This window comes from Eptatretus burgeri, chromosome 5 (assembly GCF_056783735.1).
Source record: "Eptatretus burgeri isolate ZD-2024b chromosome 5, Ebu_testis_v1, whole genome shotgun sequence".
In the NCBI taxonomy this organism is placed as follows: Eukaryota; Metazoa; Chordata; class Myxini; order Myxiniformes; family Myxinidae; genus Eptatretus; species Eptatretus burgeri.
This window is the reverse complement of record NC_140965.1, coordinates 81207142-81233107: the sequence shown is the minus strand read 5'-3', so window position 1 is coordinate 81233107 and position 25966 is coordinate 81207142. Positions and strand designations below refer to the sequence as shown.

The following is a 25966-nucleotide window of genomic DNA, read 5'->3' as shown; positions in this document are numbered from 1 at the left end:
CATTCAAGGTCCGCCAGCAACCCCCTTCTGGTAAAACTACCAAAATCAGGAATCACTGCTCACATTCACTCTTACATTCCTGTTTTTTTCCCCACCTTTCAAATAAACGCCCACACTCTCTTCAATCCCACTCTTCCCTCCAGGTCTTCAAAACAGCTGTTCACCACCACCTCTTATCTTTCCACTTCCAAAAATACGATCTTTTCAACCCTCATTAATCCACCGCAACCCCACCTCCTTCAAATTCCCTGCTTCCCTTCCTGAAAGTCCCTGTCGTGTAAGGACCTGAAAGTCCTTGTTGTGTCCATCTTGTATACCGTGTTCCCCGCCCCATCCCTCTCCATTCCACAGATCTCCTCCTCATGTCTCTGTACCCCACTATTTTCTCCTTTCCTCTCCCACTCCTCTTGTTTCCTGCTCCCCTTGCTGTACGTTCTGTGTGCTAGCTCTTATATGAGCCTCAACATTGTATAGAGTAGAAAACAAAAGAGACGGTTAGCGCGAGGGAGTACAGCTATGTCAGGATTGACAAAGATCTGGAAAGACAAAGGCATGACAATACAAACACAGAGGAGGCTGTGAATGACCTGGTGTTTCCAATTTTAATGTGTGGATGTGAGTCATGGACAGTGAAAAAGAAAGAAAGGAAGAAGATTGACAGTTTCGAACTGTGTTGTTAGAGTCGAATGTTAAAAATACCATCGACTTCAACAAGAGCAAACAAATTAGTGCTTGAAGAAATTTAACGCATCATGTGCATTGGATGCACCGATGCTAAAACCGAAACAGTTATACTTTGCACACATAATTGGTGCAGAAGACTAAAGTCTGGAGACAGCAACCATACTGGGTATGGTTGAGGGAATAAGAGGAAGAGGCAGATTTTGTATGTGCTGTATGGATGGGGTCAAGGCTGTCTCTGCCAAAGTTTCGCGAGACAGTGCAGGACAGGGATGTTTGGTGAAATCTGATCATGAATGTCACTAGAAGTGAGCAACGACTTGACTGAACTTGATAACGATAAGATCAGGTCATGGCGTTATCTTATTTGGATGGTTGTTATTTTGTAAGTGTTCACCTAACTTTCATTTTGACTAATAGCTTATAATGGTGAACTATGATGTTGGTTTTGCAGGAAAAGTGTAAATTAAAGTTTGCTATTGATTTTGTTAAAAGCTTTAAAATACCATTTATTCTGAACGGTTGGGAGTAGAATGTTTAACTTTTCATTTTTCCCATTAGGAACAAAATGCTCCTGTAACATCGGAGATTTCTGGACTGCCAATTGCTGATAAACGTAAGATGTGCTCTCGATATGATCATTTTTTTCTCTCTCTTTATTTGTGAAATTTTGTGAACTGTGAACGCAGCAACAAGCAAAATTTTTTTTTTTCTGGTCTACATGGCATCACAAATCCAAAACTGGAGTGCTGAGAATCAAATGAATCATTGCAGACCCACCCACTCATTGAGTGACACGTCGAACCAGTACACCAGCATTTCCTCTACTTTTTGGTATGTGCAAGGCTAATACGTCTCCCAATAAATTCCCACATTCATGGATATATTTTTACAGCCGTGGGATTTTACACCACCAACTGATCACCCGGCATGAAGGGACGAGAGGTCACCATGTCTGCCCATAATCTGCTTAATGTCCATGGTTTAAAAACCACACTCCGCTACAAAGCTTCCCTCCAGAATTTAGCCGAGCGATGCCGAAGAGCAGTTTGGTTTTACTCATGGCGCCTTGTCATGCTGCATTAAAATTATCTGCGTGGGGTTTACATGCCAAATTAACTCACTGCTACAGAGCCCCCATTCACTTAGTGACCAGAAAACAGATTCTCATTAACAAAGGATTTATTTATAAATAAATAAAAATAAACAAGGGCGGGGGAGAAGAAAAAAAAGAACACAACCGGTGAGAAGAAGTGAAACAAAATAATAAATAATTAACCCTCACGCCCTCGATGCCAACAACAGCCTTATTTATTTAATCTGAAGGCTTCTCTCCCACAAGGAAAACATGGCAGATATAGGGAGAAGACAGGACACAAAAGAACCTAGTGGAGGAGAGTGGGCCTTGCCCATGCCTGATTTTGGTAATGAGACTTGCCAGTGTTTGGCCTTGAGAGGCCATGTCCATCTCGCAATCACCTGGCTTTGTCACCGCAGTCCATTACCACCGCACCACAAACAGATGAAAACTGTGCTGAGAGAGCTGCAGGACCAGAGCACCATGGGAACTCACACAGTTTCTCGGAAAAAAACCATCTGACAAACTCTCCCATCCACTTCCTAAACAAACCACTTGAAGAGGTTAAGTCACTCAAACTTTTAGGCCTCACCATCAGCTATGATCTTTTTTGGGAAAACCATATTTCCAAGATGGCATCCAAAGGCAGCCGCTGAATGTGCATTTTTCATCGTGTGAAGTTTTCCTTGGGCAGTCTGAACTTTTGACAAGCTACAAGGCTTTCATTTGCAGCATGATGTACTGCTCATCCCTTTGGACTGGTGCCTCTGCCTCACACGTTGCCCTTCTTAAGGCCCTAAAAATCAATGGGATCTCCCACGACAAAGCTTAAACAAGACCTGTTACTTTCGCATTGCAGACAGGTCGGTGGCCTCTCTGTATTCCACTGCCTCATTTTTGGTCTTGCACCCTCTGCCCTGTCTTGGCTCTGTCCCTCCTAGGTTTCTACAGGGCATACACAGTTGGCCAGTAACGCTCCTCTTATTAAACTCCCAAAATCCAGGCTCACTGCCCACTTCCACTCATTTGTTCCTCATTTCTCTCACCCGTGGAACCAACTTCCCTTGTCTGTTCAGTCCCATTCTTCCCTCCAGAGCTTTGAGACAGCTGTTCACCACCATCTGCGGTTATCCTTCATCCATACTCATGATCTCCTCTACTCACAAATGATCCCATTCCAAAGCACTCCCTTTTTAGAGGTCACTTTCCCCTTCCTCCTATTGTTGTTTCATTCAGCTTGCGTGCAGCTTGTTCACCTCCATGTGTCCTTATCCCCCTCCCCTTGATCTCACTCTCACTGATACTCCGCTGGTGATGTTTCCCCCTTTCCATTTTGCTCTAGCTCTTCCACAAGCCTCGATCATGTATCCACAAAACCAAAAAATCATCTGATATATAATGACATAATGTATACAGTGGATTGCTGAGTTGGTTTCTTATCAAATTGCCAAATTAACAAGGTACCGCGTGATTCGACAAGTTCGTGAATCATCTCCTTGCTAATTGTGTGTAATTCTTCCCTGCCTTTCACCCCTTTCACAGTGTGTGAATATCAGGAGAAAGCTGACGTGGTGTTCCTAATTGATGGTTCAAGTAGCATTACACAAGCCAACTTCGACAAGATTCTGTTTATTGTACAAACGATTGTGAATGACCTGGACATTGATTCGGGCACAGTGCGTACTGCCCTGGTGCAGTTCAGTGGATCGTTCCTGGACGGCAAAAATATCTTGCACTTCAATCTAGACCGGTATAATAATCGTGCTGACGTGCAGAAAGCGATCAGCTCAGTGTCATATTTGACGGGTTTCACCCAAACTGGAAATGCTCTGCTTTACACCCTGGAATCCGTCTTCAAAAGCCACGTACGACCTAATGCTGTAAAGGTAAGGCTACAGTTTCTTTACATGGTGCTATGGATTCATGATGGTAGTGTGGGCCTATCACATCCTGTCAAACACCATGGGTGTAACTATTTCAGCCTTTCCATGAATATGACTAAACATACAAATAAAAAATTAGAGTTATCCACCATGAAGGATCGATCCCTAGGTGCTGATGCTTCGGGCATAACCCTTCATCGAAGCAAAAGGGTAAACCATTTTTGGCCTCTATCCTTCATCATACGTTACCCTCCCTCTTTTTGCTCCGCCAAAGAGTAAAGCCTGAAATATTTTGATCAGCACCTTATGATCGTCTACGTTTTTATTTTTATTCTTGTATTTTATTTCCTTGTGCTGCAGATGCAGACCGCGAGGTACCTCAGCCACTGAAGGTGGACAGAGGTTATGTTTTCACTCTTGTCTGTCTATTTGTCTGTGAGCAGGATACGTCAAAAAGTTTTTGACAGCTTCGGAAAAAAATTGGTGGGCACATTGAGTATGTGACGAGGGCAAGTTGATTAGATTTTGGTGAAGAAGTGGATCCATATCCAGATATTAGAATTATTTAAGTGATTTTTCAACAACTGAGAGATAGGGCCGAACACGATATGAAGCACGATGTCTCAAGAAGTTATGGACGGATTTGGACGTAGCTTGGTGGACAGGTTGGGTGTGTGACAATGAAGAATTGTTTCGATTTTGGTGAAGATTTGGATCCGAATCCAGATATGAAATTAAAAAAAAAAACATTTTAGAAATTAAGAAATCTCCATCTGAGCACTTAACTAACGATGCTCGGAGTCCTTGTCCGGTCCAAATCCCGTACACTACATTGATCTATGTATTGTTGACACTGGACACACTTCCACTCTTTTGTTCCTCGTTTTCTCACACTTGTGGATCCACCTTCCTGAAGTTATTAAATTCCACTCTTCCCTCCAGAGCTTCAAACAAGCAGTGCACTGCCATCTCATGTCACCCCCAAACCCATCCCTCCTCATGACCTTTTCTACCAACATTAATCCCATGGGCCACCCGTGCCCAACCCTCTTACATGCAGATCTTGCACCGAGAGACCTAGACCATGCATATTAGTGCACAGCCATGTACGTGTGAACGATGAAGTATTTTTTTACTTTCAGATCAAGCCTATTCTCATCACACTGGCTTTATATGAGATGGCAATAACGAGTTTGCCCCAAACCTTAACTGCAATTCATGTTTCTCACCAGATTTTGATCTTCATCATTGATGGCGGTGCCAATAACGAATTTGAAACCGAAGCAGACCAAATGAAAGCCTTTGGTGTGGAGGTGTTCTCCATCGGAGTGGGCGAAGTAAATTATAATACCCCTCAGGTACCTTATCCTTCTTCAAATAAATCGTAGTTCTATCATTCGACCATTGTTTCTCAATGAGCCTTTCGACTTTTGTCTGTTTGCATTTGCCTTGTGATTTTGCTGAACCGACATCATTGAGATCAATAATGTCGTCTCTTCATCTCGCTTTCCCCATAGGCTATAGCCAGTGACCCAGACAAAAAACATGTCACTCAATTCATTGACCTTTCAGACATGCAAGAGATCATCACAATACTGAGCGACATTCTCAGTCCTTCAGCAGGTAAGAATCTGAAATCTGAACTCACTTGCACTCGACTTCAATGTCATGGCATTAACAGACTTTGTGGAATACTCAAGCTTGCTTAGGTGTTCAGAGAGTATCACAAGTTTGCCTTTAATTTTAATAGTTGTTTTTTTTTTGACAAAAGAAGTATGAAATACGTTAAAATATTACCGTGTGAGCATACCGAAGTGGCAGAAAAGGCAATCCACCAGGTAACTGTAGTGAACAAGAATATAAGAACACCATGCTAATTTCAAGGATAATAGGAATAGTGATAAATACTGTTTCACAAAACTATGAAGGAGGGAGGGAGGAACTTTGAATGGACCCTGGTGGTGGAGATTACAAAGATTTATTTGCTGTAATGACATCTTGAACTATGGTTTCTCAACTTGAGTAACATTCACTCTTATATAGTTATTTGCTTCGAGTCGGAGTCGCACCCCCATTATTAGCACTGTGAAGTATCCCATTCTGAATGGAGTCACGATTCAAAGGTGCTCATAGCTGTGAGCTGAACTAACCTTCGCGCCTTTGCACGGGCTGCGGAATTACTTAGCCATATGTAAGTAAGACGAGCCATTGTCGACGAGTTTCAAAGTACAATTTTGAGTTATTGTTCACAGTACCGACTTATTTTTCTTGCACAACCTTGTTTTTTTTTTGGTGGTCCACCACTTCCTCATGCACAACTTTTAATTTGGTGGAACAATAGATAATTTGAATAACTGCCATGCAAAAATGTGACTGAACACCTTTTCAATTCCTTGAACTTGACTCCAGTTCATCCTGCACATTCTATTCTGCCCAAATCACCAAGAACTCTTCAGTCTTGAAAAACAGCCAAGATGGGGTGGGGACATTGCTGTATCCACCTTTGGTGTGTTTATATTAGCTTGAATGGTCAATGGTTCCTCCTGGCTTGGCAGCTCATGAGCAATTCATAATTTTTCTGAACTGTCACAACTGGCCAACCCGGCAGGAAACATGAGCTGTTCTCAAAGCCTAGTTGGGCTTGCAGGATAGCTGAGTGGTATGCACACTCACCTCTAAGCTGTCCAGCCTGGGTTTGAATCCCAACCCATAAACTATCATCCCGAGAAAGAACAAAGTTATATCGAACACACACACACACACACACACACACACACACACACACACACACACACACACACACACACACACACACACACTCTCTCTTTTCTATAGGGACAACCATTATTCAGAGAAAGATGTAGGGATGGTTTAACATGATTGTTTCTTTTGACCATCCCTACATTGTTCACATACTTTTTGAGTAACATCCTGACATCATATAGATATACAAAAAACCAGAATGAACATGTTGGTCACTTCCTATTGCGGCATGATAAACTCACGGCGGCCATCTTGGAGTATGTGATCTCGACTGTGACATCAGTGATTGAGCAAGGTTTTGCGCTTAAGATCCGAGCTGTTTTCAATCCAAAATTTCAGATTTTTTGAATCTGAAATTTTTGAACCTGCCCACAAAAAAAAATTTTCCCTGCTGATCCTACATTAATCAGGGAATGATTCAGCCCATGAAAAATTAGTGGAATTGTTAGAAGATTGTCATTTGCTGCAATATTAGTGAATTTTCTTCGTCATAAAAAGAAAAGAACACAATTTACTCTTTTATATTTCTTCCTTCAGCTGTTAAAAATCTCATATAATGCCAATCCTCGATTTACTGTAATACTCTTTAGCTCATTGAGGGAATCAATGAGAACTTAAATCCATAAAGATATCCTTCAGTCAATCAATCGGGAAATCAGTCAATCGGGCAGTCAGTCAGTGGAACTGGAAACAATTTTTCGACTTTTCCCACCTCCTGCAAGACGGCTCAATAGATAATTTTAAAACGAAGCATGATGATTTCATGACATCGATGACCAAAAACGAATGGAGCACTTTTTATCTTGTCTGGAATTGGAATTACAGAAAAGGTATTGTCATCTTGCACCGTCCGCCCGTCTGTCCATCTGTCCGTCTGCTCGTACGTCAGTCCATCTGTCTCCTATTTTGACTTCTACGGCCAAACTGCTGGGCCGATCTCGCTGAAATTTGGCAGAAACATTCCACTCTTGACTGGTAACAGGGATTCCAAAGCTCACTCCGGTCATGTGACTCCAAGTAGGTAAAAATGGCCAACTTAGAAAATTTCTTTTAAAATCCTCTTTTCCAGACCCACCAGTCAGAATGATACCAAATTTGGGCTACCTTTGGTCAGAGTCTTGATGTAAATTTGTGGAGACCATGCCGATTACGTGAACGGAAGTGTGTCAAAATGGCCGTCACATAAATTCCTTCAAAAACATTTTATTCTCCAGACACAGCAGTCAGAATGCTACCAAATCAGAATGCTCCAACATTAGGCCAGGGTAGGGATGTTAAATTGCGGAGGTCATGCTGCTCACCTGACCGAAAGTGTCAAAATGGCATACTTCGTAAATGTTTGGGAAAAATCACATAAATTCCTGAAAATATCGTTATCTCCATATCCATCATTCAGAATGCTACCAAATGTACGTGGCAACATAATATAAGGCCAGAGCCCAGATATTCTACGGGTCGAGTGGTACGATTTTTGCAACTTTCATCCAGGTGGTGAGATAATTGATGTAAAATGTAAATACATGAATATCATAGGCAATGGTAATAATGTTCAATCGAATTAAAATTAAAATCAACAATATTAACTAATACACCCCGACAAAGACAACCCTCCATTGGAAGATGGGCCTCTGTCCCACTTGTTCAACATTTCGTGAGTTCATTTTGCAAATGGATATCTTACTTGTCCATTTTGGGGCTTTAACAAGGAAATTACAAAGATTGGGGATTGGCCCCACCTCTATAGCACTCTCAATGGAAGTGGGTGTGAGGGAGGAGTCGGTATGAGGGGAAAGCAGTCACACGTTTCGCTGGTTGTCATTAGTGAGCCACCTGGGCTTGACTGACAACAGTCCAATAGTGACTGCAAAGATTGAAGTTTTTCATATGTTGATGATTTTACTGTTAATTTTGATCGAGGTTTGGAGACTGTGGCACTGACAGAGGGACGACAACAGAAGTTACAGGTTTGTGCGAATAACTGGGTCAGGATGATTGTGGGAGTGAACCGGGTGGGTATAAGCAGAATGGATGAACTGAGGGAGGAGATTGGTGTGCCAATCAGCCTGATGGGAAGATTGGTTAAAAATAAAAAATAATCTGGCTAAAGAGGGCTGGCCACGTGGTGTGGATGAGGGAAGAGGGAATGGCAAAGTAAATGGATAGAATGGGGGAGCAAGGTCGGAGGAAAAGAGGTGGACCATGGCTGAGATATGAAGATTTTTTTTTGTATACCTTGTCGAGGCTCGCATGAGAGCTAACACACAACACACAGCAAGGGGGGCATGAGACAAGAGGGGCGGGAGTGGGAAGGACAAAACAGTGGGGGAACAGAGACATTAAATCTGTGGAAGGGAGAGGGATAGGGTGGGGAACATGGGGAATACAAGATGGACACCACAGGGACTTTCAGGAAGGAAAGCAGGGAATTTGAAGGAGGTGCGTTTGGGTGGATTGTCGGGGGTAGAAAAGATCGAGGATTTGGATTGGGGATGATAAGAGGTGGTGGTGAACAGCTGTTTTGAAAGCCTGGAGGGAAGAATGGGAAGGAATAGAGTGAGGGAGTTTATTCCAAAGGTGGGAAAAAAAAGAGGAATGAAAGAGTGAAGGTGAGCAGTGATTCGTGCGTTTGGGAGTTTTACCAGAAGGGGGTTGTTGGCGGACCTTGAGCGCCCTGGGGAAATGTGGTGGGGACAAATCGCAGAAAGAGCAGGGGGGACGAGGCTGGAGAGGAGACGGCAGAAGACAGAAAGACCACCGTCCAACCTGCGGTGAGAGAGTGAGAGGCCAAAGACTCAGCCTCATTGCGGGAGATGCCAATGATCCGAAATGTCTTAGTTTCCACAGCGTGAAGCCAATAAAGGTGGGAGGCAGGAGCACCAGCCCAAAGGGGAGAGCAGTACTCCATCAGGCTGTGGACGAAAGCTTTGTAAGTGGTCAGGAGCTCATGTGAGCCATGGAAGGACTTTGCACGACTGAGGATTCTCAGTCGGCGACTGGCTTTGGAGGCCAGGTTTGAAATGTGGCTTTCCCAGGAAAGGTCATGGCAGATAGTGAGACCCAGAAGCTTGAAAGAAAGGACTTCTTCCAGAGGATTGTTGAGAAAGTGGATGGGGGGGGGGGTGGGTTTCGAAACGGTCCTTTCGGAGAGACAAACTGAGAGTGTGAGATTTGTCTGGATTGAAAGACATGTTCCACGTGTTGGACCAGTTTGTGATTTTACCCAGATCGGCACAGAGCGAAGAAGCTGCTGCTTGCCGGTCTGAGGGATGACAGATGGTACGGCAGAGGGTGTAGTCATCAGCAAAGAGATATAGAGGATTTTCCAGAGAGTCGGAGAGATCATTGATGAAAACCAGAAAAAGAACAGGGCCCAGAATGCTACCTTGAGGAACTCCAGCCTGGACAGGAAGAGGGGATGAAAGAACTCCATTTCAGGCCACACATTGGCTGCAACATGAGAGGAAGTCTGCGAGCCATGAGTGGAGATGGCCTTGGATACCATAGGAAGAGAGTTTGGTGAGCAGGGCAGGGTGCCAGACCATGACAAAAACACATGATATGTCCAGTGATACGGCTCGGATTTCCTGTCTGGCATTGAGGACCTTCGTCGATTGTTGGGAGTGCAAAAGTAGCATATCCAGGGCAGAGTGACCTGGTCTGAAACCAAATTGATGATCGGAAATCAGGCCATTGGAAAGAGGAAGGATTTAATATCTGAAGCAATGATGGATTCCATAACCTTGCTGATGATTGGGAGAAGGCTGATTGGTTTGTCGTTGCAGGGATCTGTTTTTGCACCTTTTTTATGCCGGGCAGTGATGTTTGCTGATTTCCAAGCAGATGGCAGATGACCTTGAGCAAATGAGAGGGAGAATAGAACAGAGTGAGCAAGAGCAGGAGAGCAGGTTTTTAGGACACATGGGCTGATGCCGTCTGGATCGGTTGCAGAATCTGAATCGACGTTTGACAGCAAACAATCCACCTTGTTAGGAGAAAAGGACACAGAGTCCAGGGACAGTAGGGTGTGACTGGGAGAGGTGGGTAGAGAAAGCGATGGGATTTGGACACAAGATTTCGTTGCAAACACCGAGTTTAGGCATTCAGCCTTTTCACGAGCGGTATCAGCAGTTCGGCCGTTTGAGGTAAGGGAGGGGATGGAGGGGCAACATTCACCAGAAACAGATTTTCTTTGATGCCACCAGGATTTTGAAGAGGGAGAGAGGTTTGAAAGTTCAGACTTGAGCTTTGAAAGATGTTGTTTCCTGGCTCTCCTGAGGGTAGATACACACTTGTTCCGAGATTTATGGAAGGAACTGAGATTACCCTGAGTTGGGTTTGCTTTCCTTGAGGCAAAGGCAAGTTGTTTCAGGACAACTGCCTCGCCACAAGCTTCTGTGAACTAAGGGCGGGAGGAAGGGTAGGAAAAATGAAGACGAGAGGGGATAAATCTGTATGTGAGGGAGAGCAAGTTTCTTTGAAAGAATTCCCAGGATGAGTTGATGTTGGAGAAAGTAGAGATAGGAGACCAGTCTGTAAGTTTGATGGCTGCTTGGAGACCCTGCCAGTCGGCTTGAGTGAAATGCCAGACTCGACGGCGGTGAGGTGGTTCTCTGATAATAGCCAGAGAGATGTCCACTTTGACAAGGACGTGGTGAGGAGAATTGATTGGAGCGGAGGAAGAGCAGCAGATCTTGTCAGGGAAATTTGTCAAAATCAGATCCAGAAGAGATAGGGTACCATTGGTTGAAATCTGGGTGGGGAAGTTGACAGATTGAGTCAGTCCCAATGAGTCGCAGAAAGCTTTTGCTGAGGTGCCATGGCAGGTGAGAGAGGAACCCACACCGAGCCAACTGGCGTGATGACAATTGAAGTCACCACATAAGAGGAAGAGAGAGTTTGGATGAGAAGATAGAAGATGGTCCATGTTTTCGGATAGTGAGGTGTAGATGGAGTCATCACTGATAGGTGGATGGTGCAATACACATATAGACATGAGGTGGGAGTGGAGGGGAAGGCGTAGGAGGGATATGAGGAGGGATATCCATAAAGTGGGTGGGTAGAGAGTGGAGAGAGTTAGCTGAGGACATGAGGAAGTGAAGGAGTATCATTTTTAAGACAGGACAGAATATTGGTACCAATGGACCTCACCCCTTAAAAAGGGAAAAGAAGATGAAGAAGAAGGATTGTTATTTTCAAACAAGTTTGGCCACAGGAAAGATACATAATTGGTCAAACAATTAAATGACGTCAAAGTGAACTTTTCCCTTTTGGAGACTTTCATCTATACTAATAAATGTGAAGGTGTGAGTGTTTTATGGGTGTGTGGTGTGTGTGTGTGTGTGTGTGTGTGTGTGTGTGTGTGTGTGTGTGTGGTATGTGTGTGTGTTTTGTGTGTGTGTGTGTGTGTGTGTGTGTGTGTGTGTGTGTGTGTGTGTGTGTGTGTGTGTGTGTGTGTGTGTGTGTGTGTGTGTGTTTGTCTGTGACCGCTGTATCTCGACAACCACTGGTCCGATCTGATTGAAACTTGCCAGGTATATTTCTGGGGACCTGAGGATGTGCCTTTTCAAGGTTTGATATTAATCGGACAAGTGCTTCCCAAGTTATGGCCATTTATTTACCAACCAATGAAAGGACACGTTGCCGCGTTGGCCGGTGCGCGGCCGGCCGACGATGACGTCACGTGCCGTGCCGGTTACGATGGGGATCAATGCCTCAGTTACCGTGGCGTCGGAGTGGCAATGGTCAATGGCAGCGAATGTCATGGCAAGAAAATACAGGGAGGTAAACTTGATTTTAATTTTGATTTTAATTAACTCTGTGTGGAAGTATCACAGCAGTTGTTAGTTAAATGAAAGCGATAATTTGTGGAATGATGTGAACATTCTGTACGGACACGCACTACTTCTGCATAGTGATGACTTACTGTATTCTAATAATTTCCCGATTTCTTATGCGCATTTATAGATAAACACAATGCCCCAATCCAGTCGTCGTTTACGAGAGCGAAGGAACGGCCTGTGTGGTTGTTTGAAAGTTTTTTTTGTTGTTGTTTTTTGGGGGGGTTTGCACTTACGAGCACGTGAGAGTGAAGGAACGGCCTGTGTGGTTGTGTCTGGCTCGCGGTTGAAAGTTTTTTTTGGGGGGGGGGGGAGTGTTTGCACGTACGGGCACGCAAGAGTGAAGGAACGGCCTGTGTGGTTGTTGTTTCTGGCTCGCGGTTTGAGGTTTTTTTTTTTTTGCACGTATGGCCACGCACGTTCGGGCACGCACGTACGGGCATGTACTAGTTTCTCAAACAAAGAATATTATGCTTATGTTGCTCGACAGACGCTAAACAATGCGATTGGTTGCAAGGCAAAAGTCCATTGATTCCGCAGCATGTAAGGTTCACACATCTCCGACTCCGTTAAGATGGCGACTCCTCCATCATGTCCCACATACCCCTCCCCGTTGCATCATCATCTTCCTCACAATCTCTCAACATCCGGCAATTACACAACAACAATATATTTGGAAAGAATATAACACCAAGGAAAGAAAACAATTTCTCAAAGTTTTATTTACGTTTTTTTCGTTTCCAGTTGTCGGCTGTGACGCGTGACTTCACATTTACTGCAAATAGCGTCCTCACAATAATGAGCAGTGTTGCCTGGTTTATGGAGACCAAGTGATGATAAATGGAGATGAATGCGATATGATGATCTTGACAAATCCTGACAATAAATGTTTAAGAAATGTTCGTTCATTCACAAGCATCAAACCGCATCATGGTGTCCCATTTTATTCATTTATTTACCTCCGCCACTGGAGGTGAAGGAGGTTATGTTTTCCCCCCTTTCTGTCTGTTTGTCTGTTTGTGTACAAGATATTGTTACGAATTCTGGCCCGCCTGGCATGCGATCGGTCACGTAACTCGAATCGTGACCGCGTCGCCCACCGGGACGGGCAATTCAGTCGTGACCCTCCTGGAACTACCGCCAGGAACCAGTCACGGGTGGGGGTTTAACCTCACCACAACCCAGTCCGCATTCTACCCGCGCGAAATAAGGTGGATCGCCGAATGTCGATATACCTAAGTACCCACGCGGGTAGCGTACCGAGGAGTTGTACCCCGCCGCAGGTCGGCTCCGGACACGAACCGCTTAAGCGGCTCGTTCCGTGCTAAGGGGATAACCGAGCGGAGTTATCGCCAACCTCGACGGTTCAAATTACTTGCTGGGTGTCTAAACCCACTACCAATCCCTTCCATGATGCAAGATGGCACTTTCAAACGAAGGAAAGGACGCAACGAAACGGGTCACAATTTAACAAGCACTTTTATTTCACACAAACACACAAGGCAAGCACGTATTCACAGCCATACAGTAAGAATGCACATATAACAGTCAAAGCAATGAAAGCAACGCAGAGCTACAACCGAATAAAGCAATGTACAAGCACTTATTCAGGTTTACTTAAAAGACTGGTGCCACACACACCTTTACACGAAAAGCAAATGAAAGCCACCCTCATAGGCAAGGGGGCAGACAGGTCCGTGGACCAAATGTACGTGAGTCCTGGGTGAGCGGCCAGGTCCACGAGATCGAAGGGGTCTTACCCGCGCCCTCGTGGCGCGATGGCGGGCTCGCCGCGATGTCAGTGAAACGTTCCTGACTCCGTGCCCCTGGCGTGGTCGGTGAGCTCCTTTAGGCGTGCGCTGCGCAGGCACGTGTTGGTCGGTCGACACCACGGTTGGGGTGGGGAACGGACGGGGTTACCGGCGCTATCTCAGCGCAGATGGGGGGAATTGTTGATGCTCGGGGTGGAGAGAGGGGAATGGCGGATGCTCCGTCCCGCTAGCGGGGCCTTGGGACCGCACCAACTCCGGCGAACTCTCGCCCCTGAGCCCTCTTCCACGTCCCTGCTTCACTCCGTGACTCGTGCCTCGACCTCAACTCCGAGCTCCGTCCCCTTCGCCGTCCGATCCCCGCAAACACGACTCAGACTCCACGACTTCGGCCACGACCCAACAACGACAACCTCGACGACGACCTCCGTCTTCACTCGACCAGCCACGAGTCGCCTTGTGCTCCCCTCTTTATAGACCGGGGGAGGAGCGTGTATGTAAATTCGCGGATCAAAACGCGCTTGGAGGCGGGGCCACGCCACCCGATGTTCAGCCATTGGTCGGGCAAAAGGGGGCGTGAGCCTGTCTTGATCCGAATTTCCTCCTGAAAGGAATCCACATGCATTGCGCTTGGGGGCGGGGCCAAACCGCCCGACGCTTGCCCATTGGATGGAGGAAAAGGTGGCATGAACCTCCCCTGATCCGATTTCCTCTCCCGTAAAGGCATCCATTTGTACTCGCGGCTCGACGCGTTCGGCAACAATCACCGAACGAGCCCTGGACAGCACGACATTCGGTGTTGACAGGTGGTGTGGTTGATGGTTGTGGAAGGAGAAAGGCAAAGGTGGTGGGGGGTTTGCTGTGGTGGTTTGGTTGTTGGCGGGTGTCGTTTGAGAATGGGGTTGAGGCGATGCTTGTGGGGTGGGGTTGTGGAGGTGAAGGTAGTGGCGGTTTGGTGTAGTTGTTCGGGGGCGATGTTGGTGGTGGCGATTTGGTTGTTGGGGGGTGATTGGTCCAAAATAATGATAGATAAAGAAAAATGGCTAACTCAAAGCATCGCAGCCCGGATGAATCACACATATTCCCTCTAAACAACGGGTGTGGACTAACTACACATGAACTTATCGATATATCTAACCTGAGGACCTTTCTGGTGTATTGCAAATTTCCACAGCCGTAACAATATCTCAAAAAGGTTGTGAATGGATCCGAATGAAATTTTGTGGACATATTGAGTGTGTTACAAGGACGAACTGATTCGATCTTGGTGAAAATCTGCATCCGGATCTGGATATGAGAGTTATATAATTTTTTAAGTGATTCTTCACCATTGAGAGATGGGGCTAAAAACGATATAGTACTGTATAACATGATATTTTAAAAATGTATTGGGCCTGATATGTTCTCGTGGATGAGGCATTATGTGGAGGAGGTATGTGCTCCACCGAGTGCCCTTCGAGTTTGTTGTGGTTTGAATTTGGAACGGTAATTTGTGGACATCTTGTATACAAATGAAAACAATCCGAATCGACTCATACCATTCAAAATACTGTCCTCCAAAATACCGATAAATATCACTGTATGAAGTCGAAGAGCAAATTGGAAAGCAAATCAGCCTACTGATTGATTTGTGGTAATGTCAAATGGTAGACGAGAGGAAGTGACGATGTGTACAGATGAGGATTGAAGGAATTGGTCGGTTGGGTAAAGCTCATGATGTCACAGCTGATAGAGTCAGATTAGAGTGGTACCTTGCATATCAAATCGCAAAAGATCTGTCACTGTATGTGAATCCATGTGAGTGGAATGGAAGGTGAACATTGCGTTTTTGAAATTGTTCCTACTTTCCATCCAATACAGGTTTTAACGATACTAAAAGGGGTCCACGGGTTTCAAGAAAGAAAATGGGGCAAACCCACAAAATATGGGTCACTTGCCATTGTCCTCAATGATCTCTCTGACTCTCTGGAAAATCCTCTTTATCTCTTTGCTGATGACTCCACCCTCTGCCTTACCATCTGTCATCTCAGATTGGCAAGCAGCAGCCTCTTCACTCTCTGCAAGTCTGGATAAAATCACAAACTGGTCCAACACGTGGAACATGTCTTTCAATCTTGACAAATCTCACATTCTCAATATGTCTCTCTGAAAAGACCATTTAGAACCCCCCCCCCCCCAGCCCATCTACTTTCTCAACAATCCTCTTGAAGAAGTCCTTTCATTCAAGCTTCTGGGTTTCACTATCTGCCGTGATATTTCCTGGGAAAGCCACATTTCCAAGCTGGCTTCCAAAGCCAGTCGCCGACTGGGAATGCACTGTCGGGCAAAAGCCTTCCTTGGCACACCTGATCTGACCACATATAAAGCTTTCATCCACAACCTCATGGAGTACTGCTCTCCCCTCTGGGCTCGTGCTCCTGCCTCTTACCTTTCTTGGCTTCACACTGTGGAAACCAAGGCATGTAGGATTACTGGTATTTCCCACGATGAGGCTGTCTTTGGGTCTCTCACTCTCACCACAGGCAGGTCGATGGTCTCTGTCTTCTTCCATCTCCTCTCCAGCCTCACCCCCCCTTCCCCGCTCTGTCTGCTGTCTGTCCCGCCTTTCCGCAGGGCGCTCAAGGTCCACCAGCAACCCCCTTCTGGTAAAACTACCAAATGAAGAATCACTGCTCACCTTCATTCTTTCTTTCCTCTTTTTCCCCACCTTTGGAACAAACTCTCACACACTCTTCAATCCCACTCTTCCCTACAGGTCTCAAAACAGCTGTTCACCACCATCTCTTATCTTCCCCCATCCAAAACCATGATCTTTTCTTCCCCCGTTAATCCACCCCAATCCCACCTCCTTCATATTCCCTGCTTTCCTTCCTGAAAATCCCTGTAGTGTCCAACTTGTTTACCGCATGTACCCTGCCCCCATCCCTCTCTCTCTTCCACAGATCTCCTCATGTCTCTGTTCCCCACTGTTTTGTGCTTCCCTCTCCCTTCCCTCTTGCTTCCCTTTTTATACGGTCTGTGTGTTAGCTCTTATACGAATATGATCCTTGACATTGTATATGAAAAAACAAAAAGGTATTTCTGCTTTAACTCATCATAACAAGCTCTATAAACTTCCTGGACTTCTTCATTCCTTAGATGAAATGAATGTGGGGGTAGGAATTTGAACCATTGGAAGATAAAACATTTATACAATGGATTGATTTGTAACTTTGAGTTCATTTCAATTTGTTGTTTTCGACATCGACAAAAAATAAAATTGACATGACGAGAAGCACCCGGTCCTGCCAGGGGGGTTATGTTATTATCCTTATTCAACTTTATATTTCAAAAAGGCTCATTGCATGGAAACAGTGGGGCAGGAAAACTCGACTGTAAATGGTGGAGACGATTGTAATACCCTCCCCCACCTTAAGGCGGCGCGACACGATACAGAATTACACAGAGAATTTGCGTCATTTATATGATTTCTGTATGACAATTTTTTTTTTCACTTTCCTCATTCATATCATAAAATGCCTGATCATCTTATCTACGAATCGCTGGATACATTTCAATGCTTATAAATGCCCGGAGACACCAGCGTTTGTGGCTTTATTTCATTTCCGCACATGCCATAACCTCTAGAATCTCTTACACTAAGCCAAATTACAAATTTAAGCACCAGAATTTAACTTAGCAGCAGTTCTGGCTGCTAAAAAGTGTTCATTTGTCCAATTCGGACATAGTTTCACATTTCAGGTATCTCAGGGAAGTGTTTAATATGACAGATCGGTGATTGCTAACCACTCGCCAAGCCAGCCGTTCATTATCAACTGTTTCATTGGAGTGCTTCCATGAGTGCTTCAGCTACTTGGTGAGCGCACTACAATATTCACACTGTCACTGAATACTGTATATCGATCAACTTGAACAAAGTTTTGGGGCTACTCGCCTGCGTTGGACTCGCTTTGTCATGTAGAGTGTTGGGTGATGACTGGCGAGCTGAAAATGTGCAATTATATTTTCCACCACGTTTCCCCTTTTTGTGCAATCTTCTTTCATTATATGACCCATCACTTCGGCATAGATAAATACATGTAAAAAATGAAACATTTCATTTTTTAAAATGTATTCAACCGTTTTGTTGGGGTGCTTGGTTAAGCCACTTGACACGCACTCTTCAAGTTTCAATGGCGATACCGCGATTCGATAGTGGAGTTAAGAATGCAAAACAAATTAGATGATTACAGTGAAAAAAAACGTTTTCAGTTGCAAGAGAGCAATGAATCACCACATCATGGCAAGACAGCCGAGAGGTACGCATGCTTGCTCGAAGCTGTCTAGCCTGGGTTTGAATAATGACCCAGCTACAAACTGTCGTCCCAGTGTTTCACAGGCAGGGTGATTCATCAATGTGTGTGCTATCTCTCGAATAGACATTGAACTGGGCATCACATCTGCCGGAACCTCCCCCTCCCCTCTCTCCTCCTTAACCTCTCTCCCCCTTCCCCTCTCTACCCCTGTCCTCTCACTCCCTCCCCTCTTTCTCCCTCCCTCTCCCCTGTGCCCCTCTCAATCCCATCCCATCTCTCTCTCCTACCCCTCTCCCCCTATCTGATCCCTCTCGCTCTCTCTCTGACTCATTCCATCTCTCCCCCCTCCCCTTTCCTCTCTCCTACCTCTCTGTTCAAGGGACTGTTTAGAACTGACGGTTTAGTTTTGAATTAAAAAATAAGTACTTTTGTTTTCTCTGTATTCACTTTCAGCCCTCTGGCCTCCATACCCTCCTTTCAGACTGTATATTTACTTATTACCTCTTCCACTTTGTTGGCTGTCAGCACCAGGTCAGTAGCATTTAGGAGTTCCAAAGGTAAGCCTTCTCTAAATTCCTGTAATATAGCCTCAAGAACCATGATGAACAGATTGGGCTCAAGACTGACCCCTGCTGAACACCCACTTTCAATTTAAAATCCTCACTCTGCACCCCATTTACCCTCACAGAGGTTTTGGGGCCATTATACATTGCCATGACTACCCTAAACTAACCAATCCTCTACACGTAACTTCCTCATGGACCATTGCACCACTTCCCAAAGCACCCTATCGAACTCCTTTTCAAAACCCACAAATATAAAGTACAGTTGTTTATTCTTCCCAATATATTTTTCCTGGAATTGCCTTAATATAAAAATTGACTCAATCATGTCTCTTCCTGGCATGAAACCAATTTGCATTTCATCATTATATTATCACTCTGTCATCAATTTATCCATGACTCTCTCTACCACTTTCATTCCATGGTCATGTCACCTTCAGACCCCTATAGTTGCTCCGTATTAAGGCATCACACACTTCCCTTTATAAATATTCATGATTACACTCTTCAACCAGTCATCTGGAAGAGATGTCTCCCTTATAATTGCATTTCCAATTTAGTGATTAAATTCACTCTAATATCGCCAGATGTCTTCAGCATCTGTGACAATCCTAGTGTTGCCTACTACCTTACCATTCTTCATTTAATCGATGGCTTTCTTCACCCATTCATTCTTTATCCCAAGTGGTGGGCCCTGCAGCGGCTCTACTTCCTCCAGAATATCCCTGTCCATTCCTCATTTAGTAGGTGCTCATAGTAACTCCTCCAAGCATATCTAATCTCGCCATGGTCAACTAGTACATTTCCCATATCATCCTTCACATATTGTACTCCTATGAGAACCTTATTTTGACTGATCATTTGTTTTCCTATCCTAAATATCTCCCCTCTACTATCTTATATATTATTTCTGAGTTTGTGGTTTCGTGTCACGCTATCTTTGACTTTGTTCTGCGCTCGAGTAACGTGATATTCGGCTTACATTATCTCAAAGATCATATGAGGTGCATGGTACAAAAAAAAGTAAATAAAATGGTTCTGAAACAGTGAAATCGTATTCCACTTACTGCATTAAAGTAAAATTACTACTGATACTCTGCATTTGTTCCTTTCTCAAACACACCCACCCCAACATGTCGCGAAGAGCGTGGGTTATGCTAGTCTGCATTATTTATCACATCTGAAAGTGAATCCTGTACAATTTTTTAGCCTTTTAAACTTCCCTTCTTGCTCTACATTTAACCACTAAGTATTCCTCCTTATTCCCTCAATTTTTCCAAATCCTAAACAATCTTCTTTTTCTTTAATTTCCCTATCCACCTCATTATTTCACCACCATGTAGCCTTATGTCTCGCTGGACCCTTCGACCAGCCACATTTCTTATCAGTAGCACACAGCAGCCCATCTTTTAAAGTGTCCTAACAACTCTCTACATCCTCTCCTGCCATAGACTTTCCAAAAGTTCCTTATAGAAACATTCCTTTATATTCTGATCTCTTAGTTTCCATACTCTTCTCCTTGGGACATAAGGTTTCCTCTTTCCCCGACTCCAACTTAACTTTACATCACACACCAGCAGCCTATGTTGTAAAGCACATTCTTCTTCACCTATTGTTTTCACATCCTTAACCAATTTCCTATCACAAGAAAGTAGTATATCTGACTCTTTATACCTCCTGACTCGTGAGTAATCAGTCTGCTCGGCCTCCTCTTCAACATTGTGTTGCAGACGACCATATCTAAAGCGTCCCCAAACTCAAGTATTCTTAAACCTTCATTGTTTAAAACTCCGACACCTGACTCACCACGCATACCCTCATATCCTTCTGTCAACTCACCAGCATGTCCATTCAAATCCCCTCCAATCACAACAACTTCTCTTTCGCTAATCCCTGAAACAACATGCACAAGTGTGTCCCAAAAACTCATCCTTTTCTTACTCATTTAATCCTATCTGTGTGGGGCATATGTTGATACTACTGTTAATATACGCTTATCAAACAATAGCTTTAGGACTATAACTCTTGCATTCACCCTCCTAACCTCCAACACCCTCTCGACACACTTTTCAGCGACCATGATCCCAACACCACCAGTTCCAGAGTCACAAATTATCCAAAACAATTTGTACCTATAATTTCTACTTGTGACCATTCTCACAGCACCTCCCCTCTACCTTGTTTCTTTCACACAGCATACATCCACTCTTCTGTGGCTCAACATTTCTGCTATCTCACCAGAGCTCCACCATGCATAGTACCAACGTTCAGACTAGCAACTCCAATACCTATTAGATCACGCCGAGTGGGTGCTTTATGCATGACAGGTGTGGTGGTTTCCCACAGGGCAGGGGGTAAATGATGATAGTAAGTGCATGTGTGGGGCAAATAATAATCCATGGATTACCAAGGAGCTGAATGACTTACTTAAGCAAAAGAAGGAAGCCTGGGATGTGTTCAGTGACCAAGTTTATTGTAGAGTGCTCGCATATTAGAGAAAGCACTCAATCAAGCACTCAATTTGAAACCGTTGATAAGGAATGGCAGGCTTAGCAAGTGCTATAGCTAGCTGCTTGGTAACTGAACACACCCCTTTTTAGATGGAGATGGTGCGCAAGTAAAAGCTTTTCAGAAAGAAATTGCTCGGCAAGTTATAAAGTCGAAAGCAGATTAAAAATTAAAGTTGGAACGGAATATTAAAGGAAATAAATTGCATGCTGTTTGGCAGAAAATACTCACCCTAATTCGATGCAAGGACAAATCAAAGAGGCCAGCAGACTGCACGAAAGAATGTTGATAATCTGAATGATTTTATTGTAGATTTGATGTTCATGATTTTGAATGTGAGAATGATTCTATTGTGGAAATGTTAAAGGATACGATTCAGAATTTGGATGAGATTCTTTGAGTGAGTGTACATGATTGAGGTTCGTAATGCATTTAATGCTAAGACGAAGTAAAGCAAGGCCACCAACCCAGCTGGTAATTCTCATAAGTTTTCGAAATTGTGTAATCAAGAACTTGCCCCAGTGTTTACACGTATTTATCCATCAATCTTGGATAATGGTGTCATTCCTCAAAATTGGAAATCTTCAGTACCAAAAGTAAAAAAAACAGTGAGTTGAATGATTACTGCCCAGTCACCTGGACATCTCATGCAATAAAGTATTTTGAAAGGATACTGTTAAAATGTTTGAGTAGTCAACTTGGCTTCTTTGGCCAATCTCACTCAATTTGCATTTGAGAGTAATAGTGGTGTCGAGGATGCTTCGCTTGTTTATCTCCAAATATTTTACCATCAATTAGATACTGTTACGGACCTGTATAACATTTAATTGTGCTTTGGTGAAGGTTATATTGGCTGTTGAATTTCCTGTTAAGTCATAATAACAACAACAACAACAACAACAACACGAGGAAAAAAGGCAAGGAGTTTGAGAATGGGAGGAGAATGAGAGAAGGAATGAGGCAAGAAGCATGGACACTTTCTCTTGAGCTGCCACACTTTCAAGCGGTGCATATCATTTGAAAACTGACATACAAAGTGAAGGAGGAATCGGGTGACTTCTGCATGCGAACCTGGGACGTTCAATGACTCAACTCTTTCCTGACTATGACGGATCAACTTCAATCCATTGTGTCGCTCTGTGGAGATTCAGCTTCAATTCATATAACATACCCGATGAGGTATCCTTCCCTGAACTCCCTCTACTCATAGAACATACCTGTCAGACATTGCACTGCTGTTATCTCAGGGATGATATCAAAGCTGCTCTTTGTACATTCTCGTCAGCACCATTTTGGGTGATTTACTTGTCATTTACAAGAAAGCACCTGGCTGGTTGACTGTTGCATACTCTCAGAGCTTATTCATCACTTAAGTCTCTCCTATCCTTCAAGAAACACATCATCCGTTACAGCTTGGAGTTCCAGTCTTCATCATCTGTGATACATCTTTACTTGGGAACTCGGGTTCTTCCCCATGCTTCAGTGATATGAGGTCTGAGGACTTGTAAAATGTGACTATCCAGTCAGCTTCATCTGTGCGAGCCCTCTGGACTAGATCCTTTCAACCGTGCTCACTGCCGACCTTTCACCCATTTATTACATGTAGTCCGTGGGCTTATGTAACATTTTCTCGATTTGTCATTTTTTTGGGGTAGATTCGTGTTACCCATGTCTAAACACATCTAGAAACTTCACTGATTTAGAAAAAAAAGGTGCCAGTTTTTCCATTAACATTTCAGGCCTCTATTTTGAATTTCAAAATGGCCACCGCTGAAAATCTTTTTAAAATAATATTGCAAATTAACCATAACTATTCATTCAAATGTTCTAAATATGCCAATAATTATTTTATTTTATCTAAACTCATATATAGGGGACAAAGATTCATTAGAAGCAAACTAAGAGCACTAGAAATACTCTAAATATTGGAAAAAATTCAAGATGGCCACCTGATTTCAGGGGTTTTCTATGTAAAATGCCATTACTTTTGAACCAACAGACATAAGAAGATATTTTTGGTGTCTAATCATATGTTTTTGGCACAGGAGGATTCCAATAATAACAACATATTTATGATTGGAACACTCTTTGCAGATCCTCCAAAACATTTAACAGAAATAATATAGAGCATGTAATTCAATATAAATTTATTTGGGCGGTTATTCAATTAGAAGATGGATAAGTTTTTTTCAAAGGTATGAAAATGCTACATGTATGAATCAGGAGTGTCAATGTTCCTGATTAAACATTTATAATTGTCATTGCTTCAATCATCTTCGAGATCTTCGCCAATCCTTGGTGGTGTTATGTTCGTACAGCTGTCGCCTTCCCCACCACATTTGCAAAGTTCGGTACAGACCACACTGTTTCCTCTGCATGAGCACCATTTTGAACACTTTGATGTCTCACAGTTACACCTGACGAGCTGCAGCACTGAGACTGGAGCTGATGCAACCTGAGAAAGAACAATCAGTGGCTTTTTGTCTTGGTTTCGCCACCCCAAGGTCAAAGGGTCAAGAAAAGTTAGGTTCAATACCATATCCTGGTGCCAGATATTACACTGGACATGGGCACAGCGTATATGTTCAATACATGCTCCCTGAGTCGGTGGCAGTTTGTCAACTCCTTGTTCATCTGTGAGTTGCTTGAACAAAAACCATCTCAGCATCATTGCTTGCCCAAAGTGGACTCCAACTGGAGAGAAAAGAGAGCAAAGAAACTCTTCACAACCACGAAGAACTTCTTCAGATGGCTCATCCCCTTCGCCAAGGTCAGCTCGTGCTCTCAGAATGGTGGGGCTTGCCTTCAGGAATGTTGTAAAGCACCCCTTCTTTCCCTTCCCTTGGATATGTCCTGTCGTATCACAGCCTGCACCGGAAATCAGCTGTTTTTGATTTTGGTGTCAGAGATCTTTGCCTCTTTGTTTTGCATGCTTGCACTATGGAATGTGAAAGAGTGTGACATGTGTTGCTGAGCTCTTTGGCACGTGTGTCTGTTGTTGCAGCTTGAGTTCCTTGTAATGTCCACCTCATCATAGCAACTAGTTCTGCAGGTACACACTGTTCTTCACAATTTGTCAATGAGCCATTAACGGTCCATGCGTTCGATTCGCTGGCTTGTAAGATAAATTGCCTGATAAGTTTTGAGCAATGAAAGATGGTCTTCATGTCTCGTCTGATAGCTAAAACATCACGTTCCTCCACAACGGTATCTATTGCTGACCGAACAGTTTCCTTAGAATGAATGACTGCAGATTTTCTTCCTTTTGCTTCAGTAATTGTGAAATTTGATATTTGTTGTTCTATTTTGATGAGTAGCACTGCACGTGTAATCTGTGGGTTTGGAATGCCATGATTGTGCATCATTTGGTTGTATCCTGTTGCTACTTCACTCAAAGTAAGGATGCTTCCTTGATCTATAGATTCCTGCAATTCAGCACTGAATTCGATCTCTGCAGAAATAAATTCCACTGTATTTTCTGCCTGATGTTCTCTGTTGCTGACTTTTTCTTTGGCTTGTATGTACTTGTGCCAGTTAATGGTATGGCAATTTTGGTGATATTTAATGTCCCTTGAAAGAAAGTCGCCATCAGTTATGATGTTTGCCAGGTTTACTTTCCATTGTTCATTCCCACCAACATCAACTATGTTTTGAATTGACACTCAAATATCGACACTTCGACAATTAATAAGGCGTTCTGTCTTACTTCCACAAATCTTCTCGTGTTGACAGAAGAAAGTGTTCCTTTTGGAATGGAGGGTAACGAGATCTTGTTAGTGTGCTGGTAGATGCAGGAGTTGTTTGCTTTGGGGTGTTAGATGTTTGTGATGCGGGAGGGCGACCACCGACTTTGCTGTATGGCAATACACTTGATTATTGAGATAAAACTGCTTTGTCATATCTAGCTTTGTCTCTCTCAATGTGATGCTTGTGTGTTGCTTCACCTGACATGATTTGTGCCACACTGCATGTTGGTTGTTCAGTTCTTTTCCAGATATGCCACTCAGTTGTTGATGCAAACGAACATACTCAGGGTTTTGATATTGAGCCCTCTTGCTTATACAGTCCAACAATGATTGGTATGATTCCAGTTCTGGTAGTCACAGATGCTCCAGTTGATAAACACTTTTAATGTCAGTGAACTTGTCTCCTTGACACAACAAGCAGATTTGAAAGTCAATGGAAGGTTCAGTTACACGCTTCTTACATGATGGTTCTCCACAGGATGCCATGGTTAATCTGGAATCATAACCATAAGTGAAATTACCAATTTGCCATAAATTTCAATGCCTTAAGTATTTTATAGGATGGGATGGATGTCCACTGTGCATTTTTGGTCTTCTGAAATAAAGCAGTAAGTTATTTGGTTCACAGTGGATATGCATCATATTGCAAGCAGAAAATATTCGTCAGATACCAGTAATAAGTGTTACATTCATACCAATATTTGACATTAACATCAAACCTGTTGATATCCAAGCAAACAGAGTTCAGATGAACAGTTGTCTCAACTACAATGCATTTGGTACCCAAACTCTATTTGCACACACTTTGAATTATATGTTCAAAATAACGTTAAATACCGAAAA

The 25966-nt window shown here is 43.6% G+C and overlaps 1 long non-coding RNA gene across 4 annotated transcripts; it reads left to right on the top strand.

Moving 5' to 3' along the window:
• The first annotated feature begins 1143 nt into the window (after positions 1 to 1143).
• On the top strand, positions 1144 to 24863 carry LOC147026818 (uncharacterized). 4 transcript variants are annotated; one of them, XR_015058508.1, is made up of 6 exons: positions 1144 to 1297; positions 3302 to 3645; positions 4875 to 5000; positions 5160 to 5265; positions 23789 to 24147; positions 24382 to 24863. It is a non-coding gene; the product is annotated as an uncharacterized LOC147026818 (long non-coding RNA). The 4 variants fall into 4 exon arrangements; XR_015058506.1 differs by having other exon boundaries at positions 23696 to 24863; XR_015058507.1 differs by having other exon boundaries at positions 1145 to 1297; positions 23789 to 24863.
• The last annotated feature ends 1103 nt before the right edge of the window (positions 24864 to 25966 follow it).